At 42.1% G+C, this 27,097-nt stretch overlaps 1 protein-coding gene across 1 annotated transcript in view; it reads left to right on the top strand.

Moving 5' to 3' along the window:
- The first annotated feature begins 2,827 nt into the window (after nucleotides 1-2,827).
- LOC145978092 (pickpocket protein 28-like) overlaps nucleotides 2,828-27,097 on the top strand; it is a 64,635-nt gene continuing 40,365 nt past the window's right edge. The window contains exon 1 of the mRNA XM_083110533.1: nucleotides 2,828-2,964. The gene's annotated coding sequence lies outside the window, so the exon portion shown is untranslated. The remainder of the gene's footprint in view (nucleotides 2,965-27,097) is intronic.

Below are 27,097 nucleotides of genomic sequence, written 5' to 3' on the forward strand. Positions count from 1 at the left end.
TTCTAAATACTGGAAGCATGGCTAAAAATAACCAATTACACAACCACAATACAAGGGGGAAAGATAATTATTACCAGAACCAACACAGACTCAATATCTCAAAACAATCACCAATGAATGCCGGGAAAATATTCTACAACCAGCTGCCTCATGACAGCTCATAAACAAATACAAACAATAAAAAAATATTTGACAGAGAGAGCTCTCTACAATATCAGAGAATTCATGGAACAAGACAATACAAGGCCAGGGTACTAAACAATATGTCTTTTAATTGTATTCTTATTTCAATCATGCAACAATGATAATGTGTTTTTATTTTTATTGTAGTGTAATGAAGTGTATTTTTCAATTTTTGCTTTGGTGTAGTGATGTAATGTACTACACAATGTTTCTTCTTTTTTGTTATGATGTACTAAACTAATTATTATTTCATTATGTATCTTGACGTTTTCCATGCCCTTTTAATCAACGGTCAACGGAAGGAAATAAAATTCAAGAGGATGGACAGTGGCAGGGCAAATCGTCCCTGTTGGCAACATCTAAACTGTGACAAACTTGCCTCAGAATATGTACAAATTCAATGGGATTTGAATTAATAAAAGTTGCAATTTTTCATGTCTACGGAGAAAAATTTACGCAGAATTCGGCGAAACAATAATACATGCATAATTCCCGGAATTCAAGGAATTTCTGTTGAGTAGCCACCACGTGGATGCAACAGAGATCCACCGCGGTCAAATAGTTTTCACTCTCGCATCTGGTGCGGGAGGTTCCAGGTTCGATCCCTGGTGTTGACTCAGCATCATCATGGGAACTGGGGAACCACTTTGACTGTACGTGCTGACCACGTGACATCCAATGAAAAACCACCTGGTAGGCCTTGGTTGGCTTTTGTGCGTGGAGTTCAATTTTAATTTTACTGAATAATTTTAGCGTTTATGAGGAGCCCAACGTGGCTTTTTTATACACTCTATAATGCTACTTTCCTTCAGCCGATTTTTAGTTTTTATCAAAGGAATCCACGCCTGACATTTGAGCGTAACGCGCTACAAAACTAGAGACTCCCAGATCCGGACACTCGCGAAGCATGTTTGTCTCATCACCATTTCTTCGTCGTCGCGATTCATCCAAGAGGTATAAAAACAACGCATAATAAACAATTTAGAAATGGAAATTAGGAAATGTCTTCGTGAAACGTGCAGAAGTCGAGTACATCAATTCTCATAATATCATAAGTATAGTTTGTTATAATTAGACTATCAAATACATCTTGATTAATTTCAAACAAGAGAAGCTTCTTTCGGCGCTGTCAGCAGATTTGTAAGTACATTGCAAATATAATACTTCGATGGAAGCTGCACGCAGTACTGTTTCAAACGATAATGAATTGACTGGAAAGTTGTTGGCAAAATCTGGAAAGTTCCTTCTATGGGAGGAATTTTCAGGAAGTAAAGATAATAATCTCCAGATATTTGTTTATATTTCAGCTTCTGATTTATTATTTTATTTTTATCGAGGAATGAAAAGAAAGCTTTGTGGAAAATAAAACAGAATTCTCTCATTCCGTTTACTTTGTTAATGTCCTTTGCAGAGCAATATATCTGACAGACTGAAGATTATTGCAAGATATCTTGAAGATGATTAGGTAAATTTCAGTTTCAAAATCTTATACAATTAATTAACAATTTCTCGTAGATTAGTGTATCCCGTAACATTTGTGACTTGTGTTTGTAGATGTATTTCAAGTCTGATTATATGAAATAGCAAATGTAAATTCGGCTCTTTTAAATAAAATAGCCACGCTTATGTAATCAGAATAAGGCTTTTGCGCTATTCAACGGAAATGCCCATGCTTGGCCTCCCCTGTCCGGTCGACATTTCGGAATCCCGCGCACCCCTATTGGTGCTAGGGGTGTGCTGGACAGATTTTTCTTTGTCGGGACGGGAATTTTTTTAAATCCCGACATTCGGGACGGAAAATGTTCGAAATTTCCCGAAGCTCTGGAAATCTCGAATTCTACACGTCATTTTCACCTTAAGTGATTGTTTTTGATTTCTGGAATAAAAACTAATAATTTCCGATAAGTTCCAGACACTGGCAATGCAGAAACGTCGAGAATTAACGACTTTTTAAAATGATCATTCTGTATTTCCCTACTGCTCGGGATCCCGAAAAGTCGGGAACGGGACGAGATTCTTTTTCCCGATCCCGGTCCCGTTTTTTCGGGGCCGAGTCTGCTGCCACGCACGTGTCAGCAGTAAGAATAAGCGTCAAATTTGCTCCTGCCACGTAATTCGTCTGCTAAAAGGATGTTACAAATCTTAAGAACAGATGAAGACGAGAGAGAAATGCAAGTTTATGATTAGTGGGAATGAATGTACAGGTAATTTAGAACCTTTTTCTGTGGAAAGCCATTATTTTAATGCTAATAGAACCTAACCTAACTACGAGAGCATTTAGGTTTATTATTAGAAGAATGCTAAGGGACCTAATCTTAAAACATTTTTGTGAAAGTAATCGCTACAACTTCACAGTATGTGTTACAGACGTAATTGCATACATAGCATGATGAAATCACGATAAAACAAAGACAGAGTCTACTGCCACGCGCATCTTTTTTGAGGTTCCAGCAGAAAAAGAACGTGACAGCAGACACTACCTTTTTTCGGGATCCCGCACACCCCTAGTCTTAACAGGAGAACTCACTATTAATGAAATGGTTCTGGCAACTCTGATGTAGCCTTGAACACACTTGCCGGTTTCTTTATATGCGAAACTTTTCGCAGAACCTTACCAAGAGTTGTGCTCATCTGGTCTGGAGTTGTGACCTTGGGTCTTATTTTTCTCTTCACACTCCTACACACGCTTCTCTCGTAGTTGCAATTTCGTTCGCTTGTAAAGAAGCGATCTGGAACAGAGGGCGCGCTCGTCTCGCAAGAGAGGGTGGTTTTCAACGGCAGGTAAAGTATGGTTTCTCTCACACTTACATTTTAGGCCCGTTATCAGATTAATCGTTTCGTTCATTCAAATGTTTTGTATTCCTGTATTCGCCGGCACGTTCTTGACTTCAAGAGGAGTTCTATTTGGTTCAAATTCACATGGTCGGATAGGCTAATCGCCGGCCTCCGTGGCAGAGTGGACCGCGCTACAAAGCCAGGGGTCCCGGGTTCGAATCCCGGCATGGGTGTTCTTCGTATGTTCCTTCATCAATTTCATCATATCATCACTCATTCACATTTTCGCGATTAGCAAAAAGTGGCAGAAATGCAAAGTAAACTAAACCAATCAGACAAGCTAATCTGGACTGGGCCTACAGTTTAAAGCCGGATGCGAACCACTGTGCAATGCGTCTCTACCGGGTATCGAACTCGGGCTCCTTTTAATACACGGTGACAGCGTCACCCACTGCGTTCGTAGAACACCTTCCAGGCCGTTGGGGGGGGGGGAGGAACTACAGCCCCTCCCGGAATTTAAAATGAAATCTCAGGGAAAGCCGAAGTGGTACATACAGTACTGTGCAAATTAATGCGGACAAAGAGAAAAAATATATATTTTTTCCATTTTTTACTCTTTCTTGGATACGTACATAACGTACACTTACACTAATATGAAATATGTCCTCCTTTGGCTGCTATTAGCTGCTTGATGCGGTTTGGCATTGATTGAACCAAATTTGAACACATAACTTTGATATCACTGTCATGAAACCACACATGAATCACATTGGTAATGAATGACCTTTTCCTTCGTTGAACAGTCCATTTTTGCAACACGTTTCTTCACAATACCCCATAAGTTTTCTATGGGGTTCATATCCGGTGAATTCCCTAGCCAATCTAGAATCGTTAAAAGTGTTGTCAGAAGCAAATTTACATACAGAATTTGATGTGTGACCAGGAGCAAGGTCATGCTGAAAAATTTCTTGTCCGTCGTTAGTGGGATTTTGAATGAGTGGGACAATTCTGCGCCTCAATATGTCAATGTATTTTGCGGAATTCATCATTCCATCCACTGGTACGAGCCCTCCAGGTCCACTGCAAGTAAAGAATCCCCAAAACATGTGCTTGGGTGGGTGTTTGACTGTCTGAATGCAATGTTCAGGTCGTAAAGGTTCACCTGGACTTCGTCGCACAACAGATGCTTTGTAGCCATGCACTTCAAAGTGAGACTCATCTGAGAATATTACCTTCCTCCAATCAGCGACTGTCCATTTCTGGTATTTCTTAGCCCATTTTAGGCGTTTCGTCTTCATTTTAGCTGTCAACAATTGCTTTTTAATCGGTTTCCTGGATTTTCTTCCAACTTCAAGTAAGCGACGTCGAACAGTTGATGATGCATCATCAATGCTGATCCCAGCAGAAAGCAAATCACGTTGCAGGTCCACACTTGTTTTGTATGGGTGAATTTTACTGTTTCTTAGCAGTAACGTGTCACTTCTAGGTGTTGTTTTGCGTTTTCTACCACACTTTCCTTTTCGCTTTGGAAAAAAACTACCAGTTGCCCTGTAGTTTCTGATAATTTTTGACACCGCTGATTTCCCAACACCAGCCTCTTCAGCGATTTGCCGCACAGTCATGGATGTGTTCTCACTCAGTGTAATAATTCTAGAGTCGTTTTCACGTTCAGAAGACACAATGGGCTCTAATGGGCAATGCTTTTCTTATGGGAAATACGAGCGCGCTGTTGTGAAATTTCTGGATTTACAAATTTAGCTTAAGTAAAATCGATACCTGCAGTTTTGCAGGAAATTTTGTAGAGAATACGATGGTGAACACAAAAAACTGGTAATTTGCTTACATAATTTTAGATAAATTAAAAACGCAAATTTTCTGTGAAAACACAATTTTTACATTTTTTTCATTCCTTACGTTGAAACATGCCGTAAAATTGAAGCTTTCATTATGAAAAAAAAATGACACTGTTTTTTAATTGTCATAGGTGACGGTGGTACTCAGAATTTATCAATACTTTAAAGCATATTTGCATTAAAAAATATTCAAATAAAGTATGTGGAGATTTTTTATATTCGTGCAGTAGAAAATGTCGTCGCTGGCCATTTTTTGTTCTGTAATTCCAAGTAAAAACTTCCAGCGACAAAGTTGTGGAGAAAATAATGAAATTATTTTTTATAACCACTCAAAGGTTCCCAGAAATATTACTTCCATGCATTTGGAGTTTCTTTTTAACCCGAACCGCGCGCGAAGTAAGGAGACGTTGTCTGGCCATCTTGAGCGGACTCACCGCAGCATTCCTGCTAATCACCACCAAGTTTTTGAGTTGTTATTTTATTTCCATTCAGTAAAAATATGAACTTCATGCAGTTTGTTATAATAGAATTGAAATTACTTAAATTTAATAATTGACAATTATTTCCAATGCTGCTGTTGTGAGCAACATTAGTGCTGTCGCAAATACACGTTGCTCTTGTTTACATTACTGTCGACATTAATACTGAAATGAAGATCACCTTTCAGTTTCCAACGTACACATAAATTCATAGACACCATATTAACCTTTGAAAGGCTTTCCAACACGTGACAAAATATGGGGCTTCAAGATAGAAATATGACATGCCTTGCTTGAGTCATTCACGTCTTATCAGTTCACGTGGGCCATAACTCATTTGTTTGTTTGGGTTGCAACTTGAATCAAACCCATGTGCTAGGTTCCCCTTACTTGAGTGAGAGATCTGCTTTGGTCTGTTTAGACTTTTTCCCTCTCCCGAAAAAGTGTTTTCAGTAGTGTGAGCTCTCAGTGATTTTTACTTTTTTAAGTGATTTCTGAAGTGTCATATTCGTGCATTACACTCGCGTGTGTAGTGATCGCAATGGATCATTGTAAAAAGGGTAACTGTAACGTTCACAGTATAATATTAATATTAATAATTACATATAATTATCATTATATATACAAAATATGGAACACCTTCATTGTGAAGGAAGGTCATCATTTCCCGGCGACATGAGCTAGCGCTGTATTGGCAACACTGTGCGGTTTCTCCATAAGCGCCGTTGTGTCTTCTGAACGTGAAAACGACTCTAGAACGTTTTCTGGGTGTTATATCCATAATGAAAACTCGTAGAAGCACAAAGCCAACAAAAGCGTGTTTACTACAGCCAATCTCTCACAGAAGTCTGTTGGTTAATAACATTGGCATTGCACAACGACAACAATGAAACACCAACAACAATGCTTCAAACCTTGCAATTCTAAACATTCTCAAGTACGCATCAAAAAGTTAGCTGATACTACTAGTATAAATCTGTTACGTATTTATTCGATTATCTCACATAAAGAGTGTAAAAACTAAAAAAAAAAATGTATATTTTTCTCTTTGTCCGCATTAATTTGCACAGTACTGTACAAATCCTCTTAAAATGACCCCCAATTACCATGTTATTCTTTGAACGAAGGTTAGAAACTGTAATTTTGAAGTATTTTGTTGTGTACCCCCCCCCCCAGCCCCCGTAGAATGCAACAATGTAATATCCATCTTCAGAATTCAAGCCCGTACGAAAACAAATCCTGCACACGCTAGTGCTCCCAGAGTAGTATTCGTATGTTTGTTTATTCGCATCGCTTTTCACTGATCGCAACGTTGATGATGATGAGTGATATGTTAAAATTGGCGAAGGGACACTAGAGTGCGCGTCAAATCTCCTGCGTATGGCCTTGAACGGCTGAACAGCACCAGAGAATCACAGTTCGCTCAACCACGCTGTCTCTTTTCCGTGTGAGATTTCGACATGGCCCCGCTGCAGTGCGCTGCTATTGGCTATCGCCATATACAGGAGATTTGACACGCACTCTAACAAAGGAGCACTCGCGCATAAATCGGGAACCGAACCCGGGACCATCGGTGGCAAGCGCGTTGAGGGTTTGGTCACATTAGTTACGGTTGGTTGGTTCGCAGCAGAAAACGGCAGATCAAACATCAAGAAAGTAAAGGCCGAATCACACGCAAGTGGATTTCCTGTAGGAATGCCCTAGTCGGCACTGGACTGGCTGGAAATTCTGGCTGTCTATGACTCGAACGCAGAGCTTTCGGTAACGAGATCTAAAGCCTGTTTCGGCGAGACAAAGAACTTGAAAACTATTCTTTTGTCTTTTCTGTTGAAAGCCAGGGAAGGTCACATGAACCGCTGAACCAATCGGCTTTGCCAAACTTTTCGTTTCGACTCGTTTTCGAAACAGGTGGCATCCCCAACAGGGCCAAGCACAGCGAAGCCTAACGGTTGCAGCCGCGTTGGAATGACAAGTTCCTAGTCACTGGGAGTGTTAACCGACAGTCAAGTCGACAGTGGTTCGAGATTGAGTATCGGCTAGGCATTTTAAGTGTTACGAAAAGAGCCCATGTAGAAGTGCACTAAATTAAAAAAAAAACAAGAAAAACTTTTTGAGGTGCTTTACATGATGTCGTAAACCGCAAGGCTCTGTGTTGAATAGTTTCCTCACAATTGTAATTTAAAATCAGAGAGGTTTCATGCGGACACCCTGTACTTTACTTCACAATAACACATCTCCGCGAGCAAAAAAGGGTCGTTCAAGGTTAACTAAGACTTCTATTTCTAGACAGGAAATATACATACATAGAAGCACGAAACTACAGTAGTGGCATTAATTCTGGACACTTTTAGTAAAATGTTATTTTTTTAAAAATCTCGAATGTAAAAACTATATTCTGTATAGAAATATTAAACAAGTTTAAATTACATCGTTCATTAACTTCAATAATTGCATCTGAGTGCAGCGTTGTAGTCTATTATTGTTATTTTCAACCAACAGAACGCTTGTGTGCGATTGTTGTATAGTAGGTCAACTGGGAGCATCATTGTTGTACATTGTTCAGTAGCTTCAAGAATTTCATCTTACTGCAGCATTGTTCTCTGATTATTGGTATTTTCTGTATTGTACTGTGGGTTAAGTGTGAGCTTCATTGTTTGCTGCAGTTGGTAAGTTGACCTACTATACAACAATCGCACACAAGCTTTCTGTTGGTTAAAAATAACAATAACAATTACATCAGACTACAATGCTGCACTCACATGCAATCATTGAAGTTACAGAACGATGTCATTTAAACTTGTTTAATATTTCTATACAGAATATAGTTTCTACATTCGAGATTTTTAAAAAAATAACATTTTACTAAAAGTGTCCAGAATTAATGCCACTACTGTATGTCAGTATTTCAAAGTATTCCCCCCTGAACATCCAGACACCGTTGCCATCGTTGTGGAAGTTCCTTGATGCCTTTGGTGTAGAAAGAAGTTTGTTGGTCTCGTAACCACTGCAGGACAGCGTTCTTGAGTTCCTCATCCGTCTGGAAGTGCGTCCAGCCCAAATGCTCTTTAAGAGCCCCAAACAAGTGGAAATCACTGGGGGCTAAATCTGGACTGTGTGGTAAAACCTCCCAGTGCAAGTTGGCCAGTGTTGTTTGAGTCAAATGGGCCCCGTGCGGCCTGGCATTGTCATGGAGAAGAATGACATGTTTCGACAACATTCCAGGTCTTTTCTTCCGAACAGCCCCAGGTACAGCACCGTGAAGCAGTGTTGAGTAATACTGGGCATTAATTGTGGCACCCTTCACCAAAAACATCCACATGGATAACACCTTTCATGTCCCAGAAAACAGTTCCCAAAATCTTACCGGTTCAAAAATCCGTGCGGTTCATTTGCTACCAACTCCCTCCCTTCACTGAACTGTTGACACCATTCTTACACTCTTGCCCGTGACAGTGTTTGTTCACCATACTGTGCATACATTTCAGCAGGTTTCACCTCCTTCACGAGAAATTTCACTATACACCGCTGTTCCGCAGCAACAGATGCACTACTTGCCGACATCTTTGCTTACACTACTGCGCATGCGCCAAATGCGTCGCAAAGGATCATGGTTACTCGCAAGGAATCATGGTCTGTCCTGCCGAAATACTGCAGCGCTACATTGATTCATTAATATTTTAAGCACGAAAGTCTTGGTCAACCTTGAACGACCCTTGTACACCCAATGGCGAAAGAAACAGTAGGCGAATTGCCCACCACCATTTTCATTCGGCCTGTATTACACAGCGTGATGACAATGAATTGAAATAAAGACGTCAATTTGCAGAGAAAAATGTCTGCTTCTAACCAACCTAGTTTCATTCCTTAAAACAACAGGATGTAGAAAAGAAAGGTAATGAAAATAGCGGTGGACAATTTGCTTACCATTATCTTTGCCGTTGACTGTACATAAGCAACATAATCTTCATAAACTGATATTTTAAAAAAGATTTTAGTGGGGGTAGAGGGTCAAAGGTATCCCTACCGATTCAACTTTACACTGTAGGTCCACTCCCGATAAGCCTATGCCAATCGAAGCATAAAAGTGAACTTTAGAAACAAACTTTATCGATTTGTCAACACGCTAGGCCACCGAGGTGGCTGCAAACAGCCTTTAATTTAAGAAAATTTAACATACGCATTGTATGTACACCGCCCATTATGAATTTTACAGTTTCACACCATCAACGTGTTAAGTTTTTCTTGTTTATATCCTCATTGAACGCTTTTACGATTCCAGCGGGACAGTGAAAAGCAAGCGCTGGACGCCTAACAGCATTTTGTGTGGTCATTTATCAAATTAGGATACGAAGAAGCTTAGCGTATCGATCTGCACGCCCACTTTATTGCCTCGTCTCTTCGGCTCCTATTCCATTGTCTTTTAATTGTTACCAACGCCTCGATACTCTGTCTGTGGTGAGTCACCGTCTCGCCTTCCGAGTGGTTATCTGATATTACAAGGGGAGGAAGGTGGCAGCACCTGTTGTCATTCTGTGATCTCATTCAGTGTATTTTTGCGTCAAGAAACTGCCAGAACTATGTGAGTATACATCGTCACTCGTGCTTTTTTTAAAAAATAAATGTTACTAGTTATTACTATGGCTGTTAATGGTCCAGGAATTTTAAATAAATTCAATTCCGCTAAAAGGGAGAAAATCTGCAAGCATAAATGGGTTTTGGTCCTTAAAGAACTTTTTTTTCTGTAAAGTATTTCAATTCGGTCCAGGAACCTTTTCCCCAGATGAATTTAAATACGGTCCTGGAACCTTTTTTCCAGATCAATTTAAATACGCCCCAAAAACCTTTTTTTCCGGATGAATTTAAATACGCCCAAGAAACCTTTTTTCCGGATGCTTTTAAATACTGTCCATGAACCATTTTTTTCTGGATCAATTTAAATACGGTTCATTAACCTTTTTTCCGGATCAATTTAAATCCGGTCCAAGTTCCGCATTGAAATGAAACTTGGACCCAATTTAAATTCTGCTAGAGAGAAAAGATTCCGGTCCTCTTACTGAACCCATTAGAATTTATGTACGCCATATCACGTATAGACCCCGAGTTATAAGCGTTTGAAAGTTGTCAAACTTTCCACGTCACACTTTCATTTTTGTGTATCCTCGCAAATATACTAAAATATTCGGTACAGTGGGATCCATGAGTATTACCGTGCAAATTGTCCATCATCATGTTCGTGCACTTTATTTGACCCAATAAGAGCTTCAAGAATTAAAAGAAAACTCAAAACAAGCTGTCGACAAATTATGCACCAGCATACATAAAAGTCCATCGCTTAAAAACACATAGGATGGAAGAGAAAGATTAATGAAAATAGTCATGGACAATTTGCACGGTAATACTAATGGATCCCACTGTACTCACCCCAAAGTGAATGCATGAAAATGGTGGACAATTTGTCAGATACTGGTTATGCACCCCACTGGATGTTCCCGTTATCTTGTTCTGTCCCTTTACTAACGGTTTTCTCATGTATTAGTTTCCCCCTCTTTTCTTTTTGCAAGCATAATATTGTTGATGCGGAAGTCACACTTGGGTGTAGAACCAGGGTTGGCAAAATTTGTGTATTTTTTTTAAAAGAAACAAAACTAACATTTTTTTCTTTAAAACATGTTTTAAACAGAAACCGAAATGAAACGTTTAAAACATCATGCCAAGAAGATTTATTTTCTAAGAATAATGATTAATAATGAATCTGTTAATCATCCAAGGATGAACTGTGTTCCTATTATAAAGTAAACGCTTCAGTAACTTCTTAAAATACACATTTAGTCTTAAATGATAAATCTCGCATGTAGGCTGTTCGAGAAGGTTCAACTACTCCACAGTTGCCAGGCCCCAGTGAGTCCACGTGGTGGATACTGTTCTTTTTTGTTTCTTTAATATGCCATTTTATCGTGAATGCAACTAAGTATTGACATTAACAGCTATGTGCAGTATGCTAAGTGAGGAACAAAACTGTTTAATCCACGTAGTGTTCAATGTTAAAAATGTTTTAAACACTAGGAAAAAAACACAGTTGTTATATTTAAACATGGCCCACGGGTATTCATCACGATATGTTTCTTTGTTAAGTGATGTAAAGTTTCAGTCACTGAACAGATTTCTATGCACAATAAACAAAATGACACGGATTGAATGAAAAGGCAAAGTTACAAAACACGCAAATAACCTCAAACTATCAAGCATTAAGTACTATCAAAATGTGTTTTAGACAATTCTGAAAAAAATGTTTAAAACACTTTGTTTTAAACGTTTTCAACATTTGTGAAGAAAACAAAGCCGTGTGTTTTAAACGTTTAAAGCAAGTTGTTTAAAACACTTTTGTTTTAAACATGCCAACCCTGTGTAGAACTTGGCAACATTGCCTTGCTTAAATTACTTAGGTCTCCCCTTTTTTCGTTTCTGAGGCTGCGTGAACATTCGTCCAGACAACAATAAATTGAGAGAGTTCTTATTGGAGTGGAACATGTCAATGGTACCGTCGACGAATTTAGTAGTACTCTGTTTTTTTTAGTGGAATTAACGACGAGGACACGAAGTAGCTAATATGAAATAAAATTCTACTTAAAAACAATTAATTTAGTTTCGTCTTTTTTTACTCCACTTTATGCTCAAGCTGATCGGGACCTGCAGTTTAAAGTAGAATCTTGAACCACTGTGCAGCGTGCCTCCACCGGGGATCGAACCCGGGTCCTCTTGATTATAAGGGTTACCACAATGCCATTTCTTTCGCCTTTTTGTGCCACATGGTGTCTAGCTACCGGGAATTATTTGTGAATTTTCTTCACAGATAGCGCCTGAAGTGGAAAAATTAGCTGGGAGGATGTTTGCTCTAACCTTGCGATTAGCTCCTATGGTATAACTAGGGAACGGAACTTTATGTGCTTAAAAACTCAGAAATATTTATTTTTTATGTGTCGTAAATGTTGAAAATATGTGATAAAAACAGGAAAATATGTGACAAAAATAAAAACATTTGGTAACAAAAACAAACTATAACATGCATTTTAAACACCTGAAATTAGTTTCTAAATGATTACCTCTTAGCGAGCTATTTTTTGGAAGAGTTGCAGTGGATCACCATAGTTCTTTCCAAATTCTCCATTGTAAATCTGTGACGATTATCTCTAAAAAGCATCTTATATTGTGAGAAAGATGGCTCCACGTCACAAGAAACAATTCTTGCATATTTGAAGCACGAAATGTCACTAGAGTGCGCGTCGAATCTCCTGCATATGGCCTTGAACTGCTGAACAGCACCAGCGAATCACAGACGTGCGGCGTTGCCTAGTTCAAAACCTGTTTCACCTCGCCACTAAATCGTGTACCTGGCGCTCGGATATAAATATATTATTTCAAGTGTCAGTAGTTCAACAGATGGAAAGATAATGATTTTGCGAGTATGTACGAAAAACAAGCGTGATTGTAGCTTATACCGTTCCCTCTGTAGAAGCAATGTTATTATAAACGTATTTGCATTGTATCGTTTTTGTTCTCCCTTCGTTCCTGTCGCATTCCGAAACTTTCCGATTAGCGAAGGGAACAGAGCAGGTTCGTTCCCAGTGATGGTAGAAGGAGAAATTGACGAAGAGGATACCGTCACTGTTCGTTTTTCCCACGTCTTTAGTGTGTGTGTGTGTGTGTGTGTGTGTGTGTGTGTGTGTGTGTGTGCAGCATGTCGTTGAGTAAACCAAGTGGTAGTGATAGCGAGAGAAGAGAGAACAATGCAGTGTTGTACGAAGCCAGGCACGACAGGTGATTTTTTAGGTGTACAATTTTTTTAAAAAAAAAATGTTCGAGTGAAGAAGAGAGCAGTAAAATTGACTTTAAGAAGTGCCAGGCTCTAACAGCTCAAGCGTGTGGTGTGAATCAAGCTACCGTTTCTCGGATATGTTCGGGGGCAAAACAATGTGGATCGGGGCCTGCTCCAATGTTTCAATCACCTAGAAAGCACATTAACGTACCAAAAAAGAACGACAAACTTAGATGACTTTGAAAAAGACGTAGTTCGTAGAACCGTCTTTGAAATTTACGATTGTGGCGAATTTTCTACTGCCAAAAAGATAACGTACTCTTCACGGGACAAAATGTCTTACAAAGGCTGTACAACTTCCACCTTGAGAATATTGAAACAATTATGCAGTCCCTCTGGCATAATCAGGTATGTTCTTTTCTCCCATTAAGTTTATTATATGTTATATTATCTAATGTTCCGTGCTCTCCGTGACAAGGCGTTTCGCTCAACCACGCTGTCTCTTTTCCGTGTGAGATTTCGACATGGCACCGCTGCAGTGCGCTGCTATTGGCTATCGCCATATGCAGGAGATTTGACGCGCACTATAACGCTGAAGTTTTCCAAAGCTTCCTCTTCCTCTACTTCACCTCCTTCCAAAACACATGCAATTTGGCACAATGTTTGAAAACCTTGGTTTTTCCCCAAAAATTCTGTACATTTAGACATTTAGATCCAGTGAGTTCTTTCAGTTTCGTTTCTATTATACGGACTTCACCAATGGAAGCTGCCAAAGTGTTCGCGGACGATTCAAGCTTTCATATGGAATTAGAGAGAATGGACAGGTTTGTTGAGATGTATGCCAATTCGACTTTTAAGGAGGGCTCCATCAACAGTTCTTGCAGAATTCTTCTTTGTCGAGATCATTTACAACAGATACAATTTTTTTCAAAGTTCTGGGCATAACATCTGCATCGCGTAACTACAGGTGTAGGGGGAAGGGGAACCTCAGGACATTTTTGTTTAAAAATGTCTATTCTTCTAGGCGACTTGATAAAAACTTTCTTCCCATTTGAAACCAGTTTATCGACATTGGGATAAAGAGCTCTTATCTTTTCACATATTCTATGCAACGCATGCGCCACACATGTAACGTGCACCATTTTGGGGTAGCTAACGGCAAGACCACTGCATGTAAGCTGCAGCATCTGTCAAGAGAAGAACATTGTCAAATTTTATGTCTTCTGGCCACAATAGCTGCATTGCTTCATTAAAAAGCCTTGCTATCGTTACGTGTAGCCAGCCCCAGCTACTTACAGCTATTTTCTCCCGATAGGATCGTAGGCGAGGTGCCAGAAGTCTGCCAGCGAGCGTTTTCAAAGACAAAACAAACCTAGCACTCTCGATATGAAAGAGGTGCGGAGAATAAACATTTTTCCTTGGAGGATTTCGAGGTAGATGAAGTCAACGAGCGATTTTATGTATTTAAAATGAAAATTCGCAAAATATGTATTTACATACGGAAAACTGGAAAGTAGAGTAAATATGTACTTCTGACCACAACTTTGATTTCTTGACCAAACGACTACAAAAAGTTGAAAAACTCACTTTCTCTCCCCGTTCCGCGCCTCATTTAGTGCGCTGACGATGTTTCACGGGCGCAAAAAGGCAGTGATGAGTGAAAGATGAGCTCTCATTCTCTCATCCTTCTCATCTTTCTCATCTTTCTCATTGTTCTCTCATTCTCTTTTTATTCTCCTCTCATCCTCTCATCTTTTTTTTATTCTCTCATTTTTTTATTCTCTTATTTTCTTATTTTTTGAAAGATGAGTGCACCTTATCGTAATTTTCCAAGTCTGGGACCAAATGTTTATATATCGTGACCTACGTAAACCTCTCCTCTCATTCTCTCATTCTCTCATTCTCTTATTTTTTGAAAGATGAGTGCACTTTATCGTAATTTTCCAAGTTTGGGACCAAATGTTTATATATTGTGACCTACGTAAACCTCTTCTCTTATCCTCTTATTCTCTCAATCTCTCAATCTCTCAATCTCCCATTCTCTTTTTACCTTTAGAATATTGTCGTCAACATTAGAGATGAAGTTGGAGTGCTGGAATCAACGGGGCCAAATGTTTATATATATCGTGATCTTCGTAAACCTCTCCTCCCACCTTCTCATCCTCTTATTCTCTTATTTTCTAATCTTTTGAAAGATGAGTGCATCTTATCGTAATTTTCCAAGTCCGGGACCCAAATGTTTATATATATCGTGACCTTCGTAAACCTCTTCTCTCGGGGAGGGAACGATGTACCATACACACACACATACACACACACACACACACACACACACACACACACACACACACACACACACACACACACACACACACACACGCGCGTATGTATTGTGACGCAAACAAACAAACAAAATAATAATTGTTGTTTTTTAGAATACCTGGCCCCTAACCCGCCAGGGTGCGTGGTGCCCAACCCAAAAAGGTTCTAACGGCTACGGCTCTAGATAACCGCACCTCTGTAGGGTTTCACGTGTTTTTTTTTTCCCCCCAAACTTCCATGAAACCCTACAGAGGACCTCCGTAATGCATGCAACGTGTACTAACGACTCTAGTGTTATTTGATGTTGTGATATTTTTGGATATAGAGTTTTATTGTGAGATATAGATAAAAATAATTATGTTTATTATAATATTTTCTTGATGAAGATGGAGAATATGTGCGTGTTACAAATAAAGTTGCATGCTTTTTTTTTTCTAGTGTGTGTGTATGTGTTTTTGATGTTTCGACAGCATCTGAAACGATAAAAAAGAAATTTTATTGTTAATTTTCACGTGTAAAAACAACAACAAATTTTTTTTGTGCAAATTTTCTGATTGTCTCTCGTGCTATAGTGCAAAAAAGATATTGTAACTTATAACTAATGAAATTGACATTTGTAACTGATCTGAACTAGTGAAATTCGTATTGTGCCATTGTAACTGATTGTGCTAGTACTAAAAATTTCTTATTGTGCAAGAAAATAGATGTTAAAAAACTTGTTAAAACTGCTCTGTGACCCTCTCGTTCTTCACGTCGTAGGCGAAGGACTTCTCTGCAATCAGGATGACACTGCACAGAGTATCTGCAGGCAAGGCATCGTGGAACTCGCAGACGACCTTGATGTTGGTACGATCGTTGACCACCACTTGCTTCCTCTTAGATGTGTTGATGACGGTCATGGGTCTCCGTGCTTTGAATTCGCTGGGCGCGTAGTACACGTCCACGCTTCCCTCGGTCACGCGTTTGTAAGCCGTGTAAGCTTCGTAAAGTTTGAGGTAATCGTTTTTGGTCACGTCGAGGTTGTAATTCTCGCGCGGGAACACTTCGTTGCGTCCATTTTTGAGATAAACATTCTTGATCTTGCAGTCGTCGAACTTGCTGGAATCTTTTTCCTGATTGTTATTGCGCCCGGTCTGAAAAAGCACTACGACGAAATCTGGCATGTCGAACTGTATGTTGTTGAACTGCGTCGTCACGTCGAATTCCATGTGACTTCCCGACGCCACCTTCTGCACGCACTGGTAAGCGTGAAAGTGAATGAACACCTGCGGACTTTTCAAGATCTCCGCTTTGTACTTGAGGGCGTAGTTCGTTTCGTATTCCACCACCGGCATTCTCAATTCCATGCTTTGGATGACGCACTTGGCTGCTTCGGGTAAAGTGTTGGGCAGCGGCGTGGTGCCGTCCGGACCTAAAGTAGCGTATCGCATCAGTGCGTCGTTGTCGTTGGCCGCTCTTCGAAACGTAACCCTCAGTCCTCCCTTCCACATGATCTCCTTGTAGTCCGAGAAAAAACCAGGCAGCAGACGCATGGGGAAGAGCACCGTGTGACTTCTCGTCGATATTTTGGTCCCGGCTTCGAATCCCCCGGCCTGGTAGTACGCTGCGTCCGTTTTGGATAATTTCAACGTTCCCACTGCCGTCGACGTGATGCCTGGATAATCTATTCTGTCGATGACGGTGTTGTGTTTCCTCACCTCCACCTGCGAGAACAGGTGAGGCACGAAGTTGTCCACGAGTATCAAGTTTGCTGCTGCGGGAAACGCTTCTCCGCTTTCTTTCTTCACCACGTCGAATTGAAGGTAGAGGTCCGCTCTGTGAGGATGAACGAACCCATCCCCTACGTCCACATCGTATTCGATCTCTCTGTTCGCCTCGTTAAGATTGGCGAACGTGCGACGGTTGGGAGGGAAAGATTGCAATTCGTAACTTTCGATTTGCTCCATTTTACATGTATGGTTATTTATTATACGTTGACCTCCACGATGGCAGTAGTTGTTGCACCTGCGAAATCCACCACGTCTCCTTTCTCGTTCGTCACCACCAACTCTATGTCGTCTATGCGGTTGCGACATACTGGAAAATAGATCGGCGAAGAGGGCGTGTAGATGATCGGTTCCATAAACTCGGAACTTGGTTTGAAAGTGGCTATGATTCCCGTCTGCTTGTGACTTCCTAATAATCCGTCCGAAGATTTCGTGATCATGCCTTCGGCCACGTTGCAGTGTACGTTCAGAGTCTCTATGGCCAAAAATTTAGGAATGTTGGTTGCTACGTGCTTGATGCCGGCTTCGAGTTTGGTGTCATTCTCGAAACCTAAAAGTTCTCCCATGGTACCCAGGTCCACGGTCTCCGTCGCGGATAGGATTTCCACTCTGTGCGTGACCGAATTTTGAGAAAGGTATGTGCCTTTGGGTAATTGAGCTTGCAAAGTGGAAAGATTATATTGTCCTGGCGTGACGACGATGTGTTCGCTTCCGACGCTAATTTTGTTGTTGTGCTGCGTGACGTTGGGTATGAGGTACATGCTGTAGAATGCACGCAGAGCCACGGATTTAGGATAGACGATGTCGTCGTGCAGCGTGAGTTTCAAGATTGAAGATTCGCTCGTGAGATGGAACACGCCCATCCTAGTGATGCTGTTTGAGGTTCCACAGTGCTTTCTGGAAATCCTCGATCGTAGGGTTATTTATTTTAGAGAGAAACGCGAGCACGGAAAGGCAGAGATGACCGCAGTTCACGTCTCCGAAATTTTGAATGCGTTCGTCGTTGTAGTATATGGAGGTTTTGTTCGTTTTCAGATAATGAATTAAATTTGTAGGTGGAACACCTCCGAAAGAATCGAAAACGAATGCTTTATCATTGTCGTTTTTGTGGTAACATATCCAATGCGTGCCTGGATTTTCTTGACCGTCCAAGTTGACTACTCCGCATTCTCTTCTTTTGACGGTTGAAGGTAACGAGTCGGACATGAAAACTCCTCTGAAGTGTTTGATTTGTAACGGTTCGATCAGAGATTCAATGTCTCGGTTGGTGAGTGCTTCTGTTTCTTTTTTTTAAACTTTTTCATCACGCCCTTCCCTTTCTTCTCCATGGCCAGGTTGTGACGTTTCTGTTCTTCCAATTCCGCCTTGTTCTTCTTCGAGTCGATGACGGTTTTCGCGATGGCGGCACTTCCGCCGGCCAAACTTCCAACGGCCCCCAATGCTGCCAGGATGGCCGGGATGCTGAATATGAAACCTCCGATCTTTTGCTGTTTCCGCGAACGTTGCAATCTTTTCAATTGAGGTGTGCTGAGCAGCAAGTTCATTCCGTGTCCTTTCGACAAGCAAGAACGTTTCTTCTCGCGTTGTTTCTTGGTGAGTAACCCATCGAGAGCACCTAGATTTTTTAGATTGGAGTATGGTATCTGGTACACGACACCCTTGGGCTTCATGTTGATGCTCTATGTGTTATTTTCACGGTATGTTATTTATATATATATTCTGAGATTTTTTCTTGTGTAGTTTTTTTACGGTATGTTATTTATATATTTTCAAGGCCTCGCTGTCGTTACACAAATTCTATTACGTGCTTCGTTTTCTTGCCAAGAAGTTCCTTTGTCCCCTTGTACACGATTCGAGTTTTGTTCTCGATTAAAATAGATAGCTTCTCGTCGGATAACATGTTAGCGTATCGATCTGGTAAAAATAGACTGTATTGTGCGTTGAGCAACAGGCGTACCTTGGGACCATACTGGGTAGAAACAATTGAACCGGAAGTTATCGTGTAAGGTTTGTCGACTTCCAATTCCTGAATTTTTACATACTCGACTGACAAATTTAGCATTTGTTTTAATGCTTGGAGATCACTTATTTTTTCGGTCGTCATATCAAAGAAAAATTTCAGAGTGTTAGAGAGAAATTTAATTGTTTTTCACGATGTGTGTTATTTATATATACCGAAGATTATTTTTTTTTCACGATGTGTGTTATTTATATATCAAGTTTTTTTTTGACACGTATATATATTATTATTTTTTAACAGAGGAAGAAAGTCCGTGCTTCGGAGAACGCGAGGATATGCGTAGTGATATCTTCCTTCTCCTGCATAGACTTGTACCAATCATCAGTATACCATCTTCTTCCCTGCATCGCCTCGTACAGTTCGTCCGACCTATCGTCCAATTTTTGCCCTGCAGCCAAAAGCAGAATGTTGAGATCACCGCACCTCAGGCCGCTGATCTCCCGAAGAAGGTCCTTGAGAACCATTTCACAAGGGATGCGAAATTCCGGCATCGTTCTTGCTATGTTTACAAGTTTATTAACATCTCCGTTAACTACCTTTTTGAATATTTTAGATAGTAGCTCGGGTGGCAAATTAGTTATGCAATCCATGTTGTTTTTTTACTGTATGTTATTTATATACCCCACCCCAATTTTTGTTTCGTGTTCATGGCGATGGTGGTGCCTAGTGCGGCGACCCGTTCACCCAACGATGCGTCTCTACTCACGAATCTTTCGAAAGCTGCGTGCTCTAACTTTCTGTCTGCTTCGTGACGTGCATCCAGATCCGTCTGCGTGGTGTTGTAGGCGATGTCGTGATCTTTGCATGCGGCGTCCAACGGATTCACACCCTTGTCTCCTCTCTCCAATCTTTTCTCGAGTTTGGTACCCGGTCCGCAGTACTGGTAGCCAGGTAGATGCATCTCGAAAGGTAACTTGTTGATGATGTCGTTCACGAGTCCTTTTCCTTCGGCCACGTTCCAGAATTTCGGAGGCAGCGTGTTGATGATTTTGATCAGGTAACCTATGCCCTTGTCGTCGTTCACGATGAAGTTGGAAAGTTTCGTGCTGATCATGTCCACGATGCCAACCTTCTCGTTGTAGAAATTACGGTTGCCTGCATTCTCCTCGCCGGCTATCACCAACAATCGGTCCACGAGTTTCCTAACGTCGTCCACCCAAACAAATTCTTTGGGTAACGTGTTGTAGCGTTTGACGCCGCTGCCTGTTTTGACCTGGTTCCAAATCGGTTTGATGAGATTCCTGTACTTCTCGCCGCTGCTCGATTTCACCCTATTCTGCGAGGCGTCGTTGTTCTGGTACAAGGCATCCGTCATGATCAGAATTTCCTTGTAACTCTGGTAATCTTCGTCGGTGTAATCTTTCGGCTGCTTTTTGGCGACGAGTTCCCACAGTCCCACCGTACCCGGATACCTGTTCCAACTATCCTTGTCGCCTAAATTGACTTTAATGTCGTTGCCTTCGAAGGTCACCTTCGATTTCCCAATCTTCCACACCACACCACCACCCTCGCTGGTTTCCATGCTGGGATACAATCCGAACACTTCATCCTTGTCGAATTTCCCCGTGCTCAGGTAGTCTCGTGCCAAAGGTCCCAACTCGATTTTATCCGAAGACGACGTGCTACCAATGGCTCGACGTCGTGCCGGTGCATCCTTCAGTTCGAACGGCGTCGAAGGAATGCTCGAAATGGGTGTGGGTACGGCGTAACTTTTAGCTGCGAGCGGTACGAGTTCATTAATCAAATTTTTATTTTGTTCCGTGACACTTTTAATTTCTTTACCTAGACTGCTGATGGCATCGATCACGGGTTGATCCTGACGTTTCTTCTCTTCGTAGAATCCGCGATTCTCGGATTTCCAACCTTTGAAGCGTTTCGCGAGGTATTTTCGCAACTTGAGATTTTCGTCTTCGATTTTTCGTTTCGTCATAACGTTATTTATATACGTCGTTTCTCACAACGTTGCAACGTTTAGAAAGTCGTTGATTTTGTTTCTGTATTTTCCGTCGTTGGGTTTCCTCGTCATGTCGATCGTCACAAATCCGAAATCGTCACCGTTCCAGCAAGTAGAGCAGCCTTCCGAAAATTGATTGTAGTTCATGTCTCCGCCTACGTAGTCATCGTGCGCGTGCTTGAGGTTGGTGTGATCTTGACGAAACAAACATATGAAATTAGCGTTGTCGCGCACTAACTGTTTTGGAATTTTGGAAAACGTTTGAGCTAGGTAAAAACAATCCATTCCTTTGTGACGACCTTGCGTGAAAAAGTTGCGAATTTCATTTTGATTTTCCAGGATGGCGTCGTCGAACACAACAACTGAATTTTCACGACAATCGTCGAGTGGTTTTATTTCCGAGGCGAACGTTGCAATGTCCAGACCATCGTACAGTTTCATCAGTTGTTGGTATTTGGATTGCTCCAAACTTTTCGAGAACACGTACAGGTGCCTGTTCTTCCAATTTAACCAATTCGGTGCGAGGAGAAAATTGTCCACGAGCAGTGTCGTTTTCCCACACCCCGAAGGACCTACGATCAGACAGCGGATGCTGTCGGGAAGCAACTTGCCGTTCTTTTTTTTTCTCGTTTGACTTTCCGGATCCGGTAGACGCTTCACCACGTTCCACGTACTCACAAGATCACTTCGTCCGCGTCGATCCAACTCTTTTCCGGAAGTCCCAGCCATTTGACAAACAGTTTGTCACCTTTCCTACGCAATACTTTCTCGATGAGGTACGTGTCGGGGTGTTTCGTTTTAGAGAGTTCCTCTTCGTAAAATCTTCCTTTCAAAATCTCGCCGCTACTATCTTTTATTATATACGTGTGTCGGTTTCCAGGTAGAACTCGAACCACCGTAAAAAGTTCCGTGCTCCAATTTTTTGTGAATCCCTTCTCGAAGGTGCGTTTGAATTTGCTGATCCTCACCCGGTCTCCAATTTTGTATTTAGCTTTTTTTGTCGTGGGCGTGTACTTTGGACAGTAAACGGTAGAAATTAAACGCTGCTCGTCAGATTTGGTAACGTCAGCTGGCTTCATGCCTATTGTTCTGTGTACTGTATCATTATAGGTGTCGACGAGTTCCGGCAGGATGTCGACCCATTTGTAATTTCCCCGAAGCGTGAATCGTTTCCACATGTGTGTTTTCAAGGTTCGATTGAATCTTTCCACGATGCTGGCTTTGATGTGACTGAAGCTCGAATAATGTCGAATCTTGTGTTTTTGAATAAACTTTTGGAATACGGCGTTGTAAAATTCTTTACCGTTGTCCGTTTGCAGAAACCGTGGTCGTCTGCCACCGCTTTCGCGAAAAATTAATTTGAATGCTTCCGTGACGCATGTTCCCGTTTTCGCCTTCAAAGGTAGAGCCCATGCGAATTTCGAAAACGTGTCTATGACAGTGAGAAGGTACTTGTTGCCCTTGTTCAATTTATGCACGTTTTTCAAATTGCCGCTACTCATCTCCACGAGGTCACTTTGCCAGAGGTCGTCGATGCCCTTGGTTACCACAGCCAAACGTTCGTAGTTGCGGCGTGCAGGTTTATGCAATTCTTCGACGATGGCTTGCCTAGACATTTTTTTAGAGATTACGTTTCAAGAGAAGCACAAGCGTGATGGGATTCAAAGAGGGTGGCACTTCGCTCGTGTTTTGAATGATCAGCTTATCGCCGGCACTCACGTCGAAAACGGTGAGATCTTCGTCTTCGTGTATTTCATATATGTTGCGCGTTTCGTTCCAACGTGCCAGAGGAATGTTTCCTGCTTTCTGGACACCACGATTCGATATCAAAGTCATGGTGGGAACGCTAGCTTTTCTGCCGTGAGACCAGTACGAAAATTCGTTTATCTGAATCGTGCCATCGAGGAGAAACTTGTAGTACGGATGATAAGGATGCAACATGTACAGTTTGTTACCTTCGACGAACGTGGAGATTCTTTGTTGATTGGGTACGCTGTTGATTTCGATGGCTTGCAGAGAATGCAGTTTAGCGAATTTAGTGTCGACGCTAACGAGGTTACTGTGAACTTGTCCGAGTTTATTTTCGATGGGCAGCAAATGCTCGACTATGGTATCCGTTACGGTAGAAAACGACGGTTTGATTTTCACTTCCACGTTCAACTGCTTGTAGTTTTCGTTGAGTTCTTGCAACTTGGCACCGAAAGAGGCCAGCGTCGATTCCTGCGTGGATTCCAGCACTCCAACTTGATCTCTGATGTTGACGACGATGTTCTGAAGGTTCTCGACTTGATTCAATTTCGAGCTCTTCTCGGTAAGATCATTCACGATGCTTCGCATCTCTGTAAACTGCGTGTGAAGGTCGGCGACGCTCTGCGAAGTGGGCAGCGTCGACACCAGCGAACTGATTTCGTCTCGAATCTGTTCCACGTTCGCCGTTTCCGTTTCCAGTCGTTTCAGCATTCGAGATATGTTTCTTTTCAAAGCGTGCAATTCTTTGGAGGTGGGGAGATTGGCCACTTTACTCTCGAGATCGCTCAACGAACTTTTGATGTCGCTCGAATCGGATAGTGCCGTCACCGCCGTTTTCAATTTTTCCAAATCTTCGCTCGAAGGCACGCTCGTCCGTAACGATTCCAAGTCACCCTGTATGTTGTCGAGTACGTGATGAAAATGAGCGAGATTCGTTTCGACGTTTAAATTTTCTAAATATTCGATCTTCTGCTGAACCGTGCTCAACGTGTCTTGAATGCTCGTCAACGCTCTCGCTTCAGCGTGAATATTTTTAATTTCTTCGTTGATCAATTCCAAGGACGCCTGAAGCGTGGCGATGGTGGTTTGAATGTGTTCGAAATCTCGATAGGCCTCCAATTGAATTTTTATGTTCGCGACGCTTTTACCGATGACCTGCAGTTCGTCCGACGATGGTAGGTTCGTCATTGTATCTTCCAAAGTCTGCAACTTGGATTTAATTTCTTCCAACGTGCTGGTGAATTCTTCTTGTAATTTGGAAACAACAACATGCAAGCGTTCTGCGTCTATATCGTTCACCACGGTTTGAAGTTCGGAGAAATTCTTTTCTATTGCGGAAGTTCGTTCTTCGATTTCGAGTTTCAGTTTTTCCAAATCTTCATTTTTCGCTTGAAATTGCTGTAATTTGGCCAAATCATTTTGAAGCGAATCCACGCTCAACTGTATATTTTGAACGCTGTCGTAAGAAGGTACGTCGACATAATTTTTTATCAGCGTCTTCAGTTCGGAATCGATTTTCAGAATGGGGTCGAGACATTGCGTTTGGAGCGTAGCGATTTCCGACTCTAAACTTTTGTTTAAGGTTTCCTGCAAAGCAATCAAATCGGTCCTCAACTTCTTAACTCGAATGTCCAACATGAGAATCTCTTCTGCGTGGTCTACACGCTTGGTGTTGCCGAAAATGTCGTTAGGCATTTTTGGTTAACGGTTATTTATAATAGGATAGACGATTCGTAATTCTACGAAGAGAGGAATGAGTTTATCGTAATCTCCGAGGAGTTCCACGTAAAGATAATCTCCTGCAGACACATCGTACGTAATGTTAGAAAGCATCTTGTCGTGCTTGATTCGAAAAATGTTCTTGCCGGTAGAAATTTTGATTTCGCCTGCGTTTTCCGGATTCACGGTGATTTGAAGTTTCCCGTCGATCGGAATTTCGTAGAAATCTAAATTGTTATTAAAAACATAAAACATCTTGCCTACATCGTCATTCAGTTTCGTCCAAATGCTGTTGAGGTGAATGATCAACAGACCGTTGAGTTTAGGTAACACGGAAGGTAAGACTTCATGATCTGGTATGGTTTCCATAATGATCTGTTTTTTGAAACCGAACAAATTCATAGGCATGCTGGTTATTTAAGAATACGGTCAAAGTTTTTTTTGTAATGACAGTCAAAGTGTTTTTTTTTTTTTTTTTTTTTTTTTTTGTTTTGTTTTGTTTTTATGAATCTTCTGTTGAAGATGGACATATGCTGCAGGTTTTGCTTTCTGCTAAGCGATAGTGCCCCCACGGCAATGTGTGAATACCACACTTGAGGACGCACCTCTTATCGTCGTTGGGATCCAGGGCAATTTTTCTAACTTTGTTTGTGGTCAACACATGGTCGACGCTCTGGATGCGCTGTTCTTCTCTTAGAACCGACGACCTGGTCTTGAGGCAATCGAAGAAGTCCTCGAATGTGAGATCCTCCCGAACCACCTGTCTGCCGACACCCTTGGCCTTCTTGGTAACGCTGCCCTCGGCTTTGATGGCATAGGCCTTGGCGCGAAGACCTGCAAACTCGAGAATTACATCACCGTCCTTCTCGTCTTTGAGTTTGCCAGGCACTTTTTTGTTTCGGGGCAGGATGCCGTACTGGTTCGGCTGGGGATAGTCCGAGGTGTCGAAGAGGTTAACCAAAGATGGAGCTGTGGCTATATCCCCGTACGCATCGTCCGTGCGAACGTGGTACACCAAGCTGTCCGTGTCCGTGTAGAGAAGCGAGATGTTGTGGCTATAATCTGGACGTAATATGTCGTAGTACGTCTCGAACATGTGCAGCTTGCTCAGGTCTAATACTGAGGCACCAACATAAATTGGCTTGTCGAGTTTTACCTCACCCTTCCTCATATGCACCAGAGCAAGCTGCTCGTTATAAATGGTCCTCGATTTGAATAACGGGTTCGCTACGAGCCTGCGACATTGTGCTTTCCTCGTTACCAATTTTATGTCCATGCGATTCCGTACATTCTCCATAGTTTTGCCAAACACCGCATTGTTCATAAGCTTGAAGAAATCCTTATCAAGCTCGGACGTGGCTGCAGTGCGGTGTTTGGTGTTGACTTCAATATATGGCTTCAACCATGGAGAATGCTCGAACTTGAGGATGCGGTGAACTGCGCAGACCGTGACCCCTCGCTGCATCAACCACCGGAGATTCTGGTAGTGCAGGACATAACGCTCTTTGGGCTCGAAATCCATGACGAGCTTCTTCTGGTTGGAATCGGGTGGACACTTGAACTCGGGTGCAGGGGGAAGATCGCAGAACAAATCCTGCAGCTTCTCGGAGAACTCAAGATCCACCTCGGCGAAGAACCCATGTTCCGAATCGTCGAAGCTTTCGACGTCGAAGTTGGAAGGGTCAGCCCACTCGAAGCCTCTAAAAGGGAGTGGCTGCATCATGGAGTGTCCGTAGAGGTTATTGACGTCCGTGTACATGATGTAGCTGGACGGTTGTGAGGGGTCGTAGCCGGTGGCCATGTGGTGATTGTTGGCGCGCGAGTGTCGCTGCGACACCTGGACCATTCCACCCCGCACGGCGCGTTCCACAAACAGCATCATGTCCACGTTCGAAAGAAGCTCCAGCTTGATCTTCGTCACCAGAAACATGGCTGACCACGCCAGTCCGGGGAGACTGTAGAAGTAGGCAGGGTCCAGCTTGTAGATCTTCATTGCGGTCGCACGGAACGTCTGGAACACGTCGGCGAGGAGCGTCACGTCAAGTCTGAGGTAGGCGTCGTGGTAGTCCCCGAGAGTTCGACAGCCCAGCTCGCGCCACATGGACTGGGCGTGGTGATATTCCTCGTCGGTGATGTTCGAGCCTCGCAGCTGACTGTAGAACTTCGCCTGGGGAGGTAGCGTCGTCTCCGCGAACTTGGAAGGGTCTGTGATGTATTCGTAGGGATAGACTCCCTTACGCCTGAAGAGACCGGCGTCCAAGTTCGGAAAATTTCCGGAGGTAATAAGCATTTGCTCGTCGCTAAGCTTCCCTGCGAGAGCATCGAGGCTGGCCGGAAGGAACCTCAGGGAGTCGAGGAAGCGAAGCTCGACGGTAGAGTGTGATCCTGAAATTCGCACCCACTTGCTCACACTGATGTAACGCTCCTCGTTCTGCGCCAGGACGTTGATTCGCATGTCGTCGTA

Source organism: Lepisma saccharinum, chromosome 24, assembly GCF_977018435.1.
Source record: "Lepisma saccharinum chromosome 24, izLepSacc3.1, whole genome shotgun sequence".
NCBI lineage: Eukaryota > Metazoa > Arthropoda > Insecta > Zygentoma > Lepismatidae > Lepisma > Lepisma saccharinum.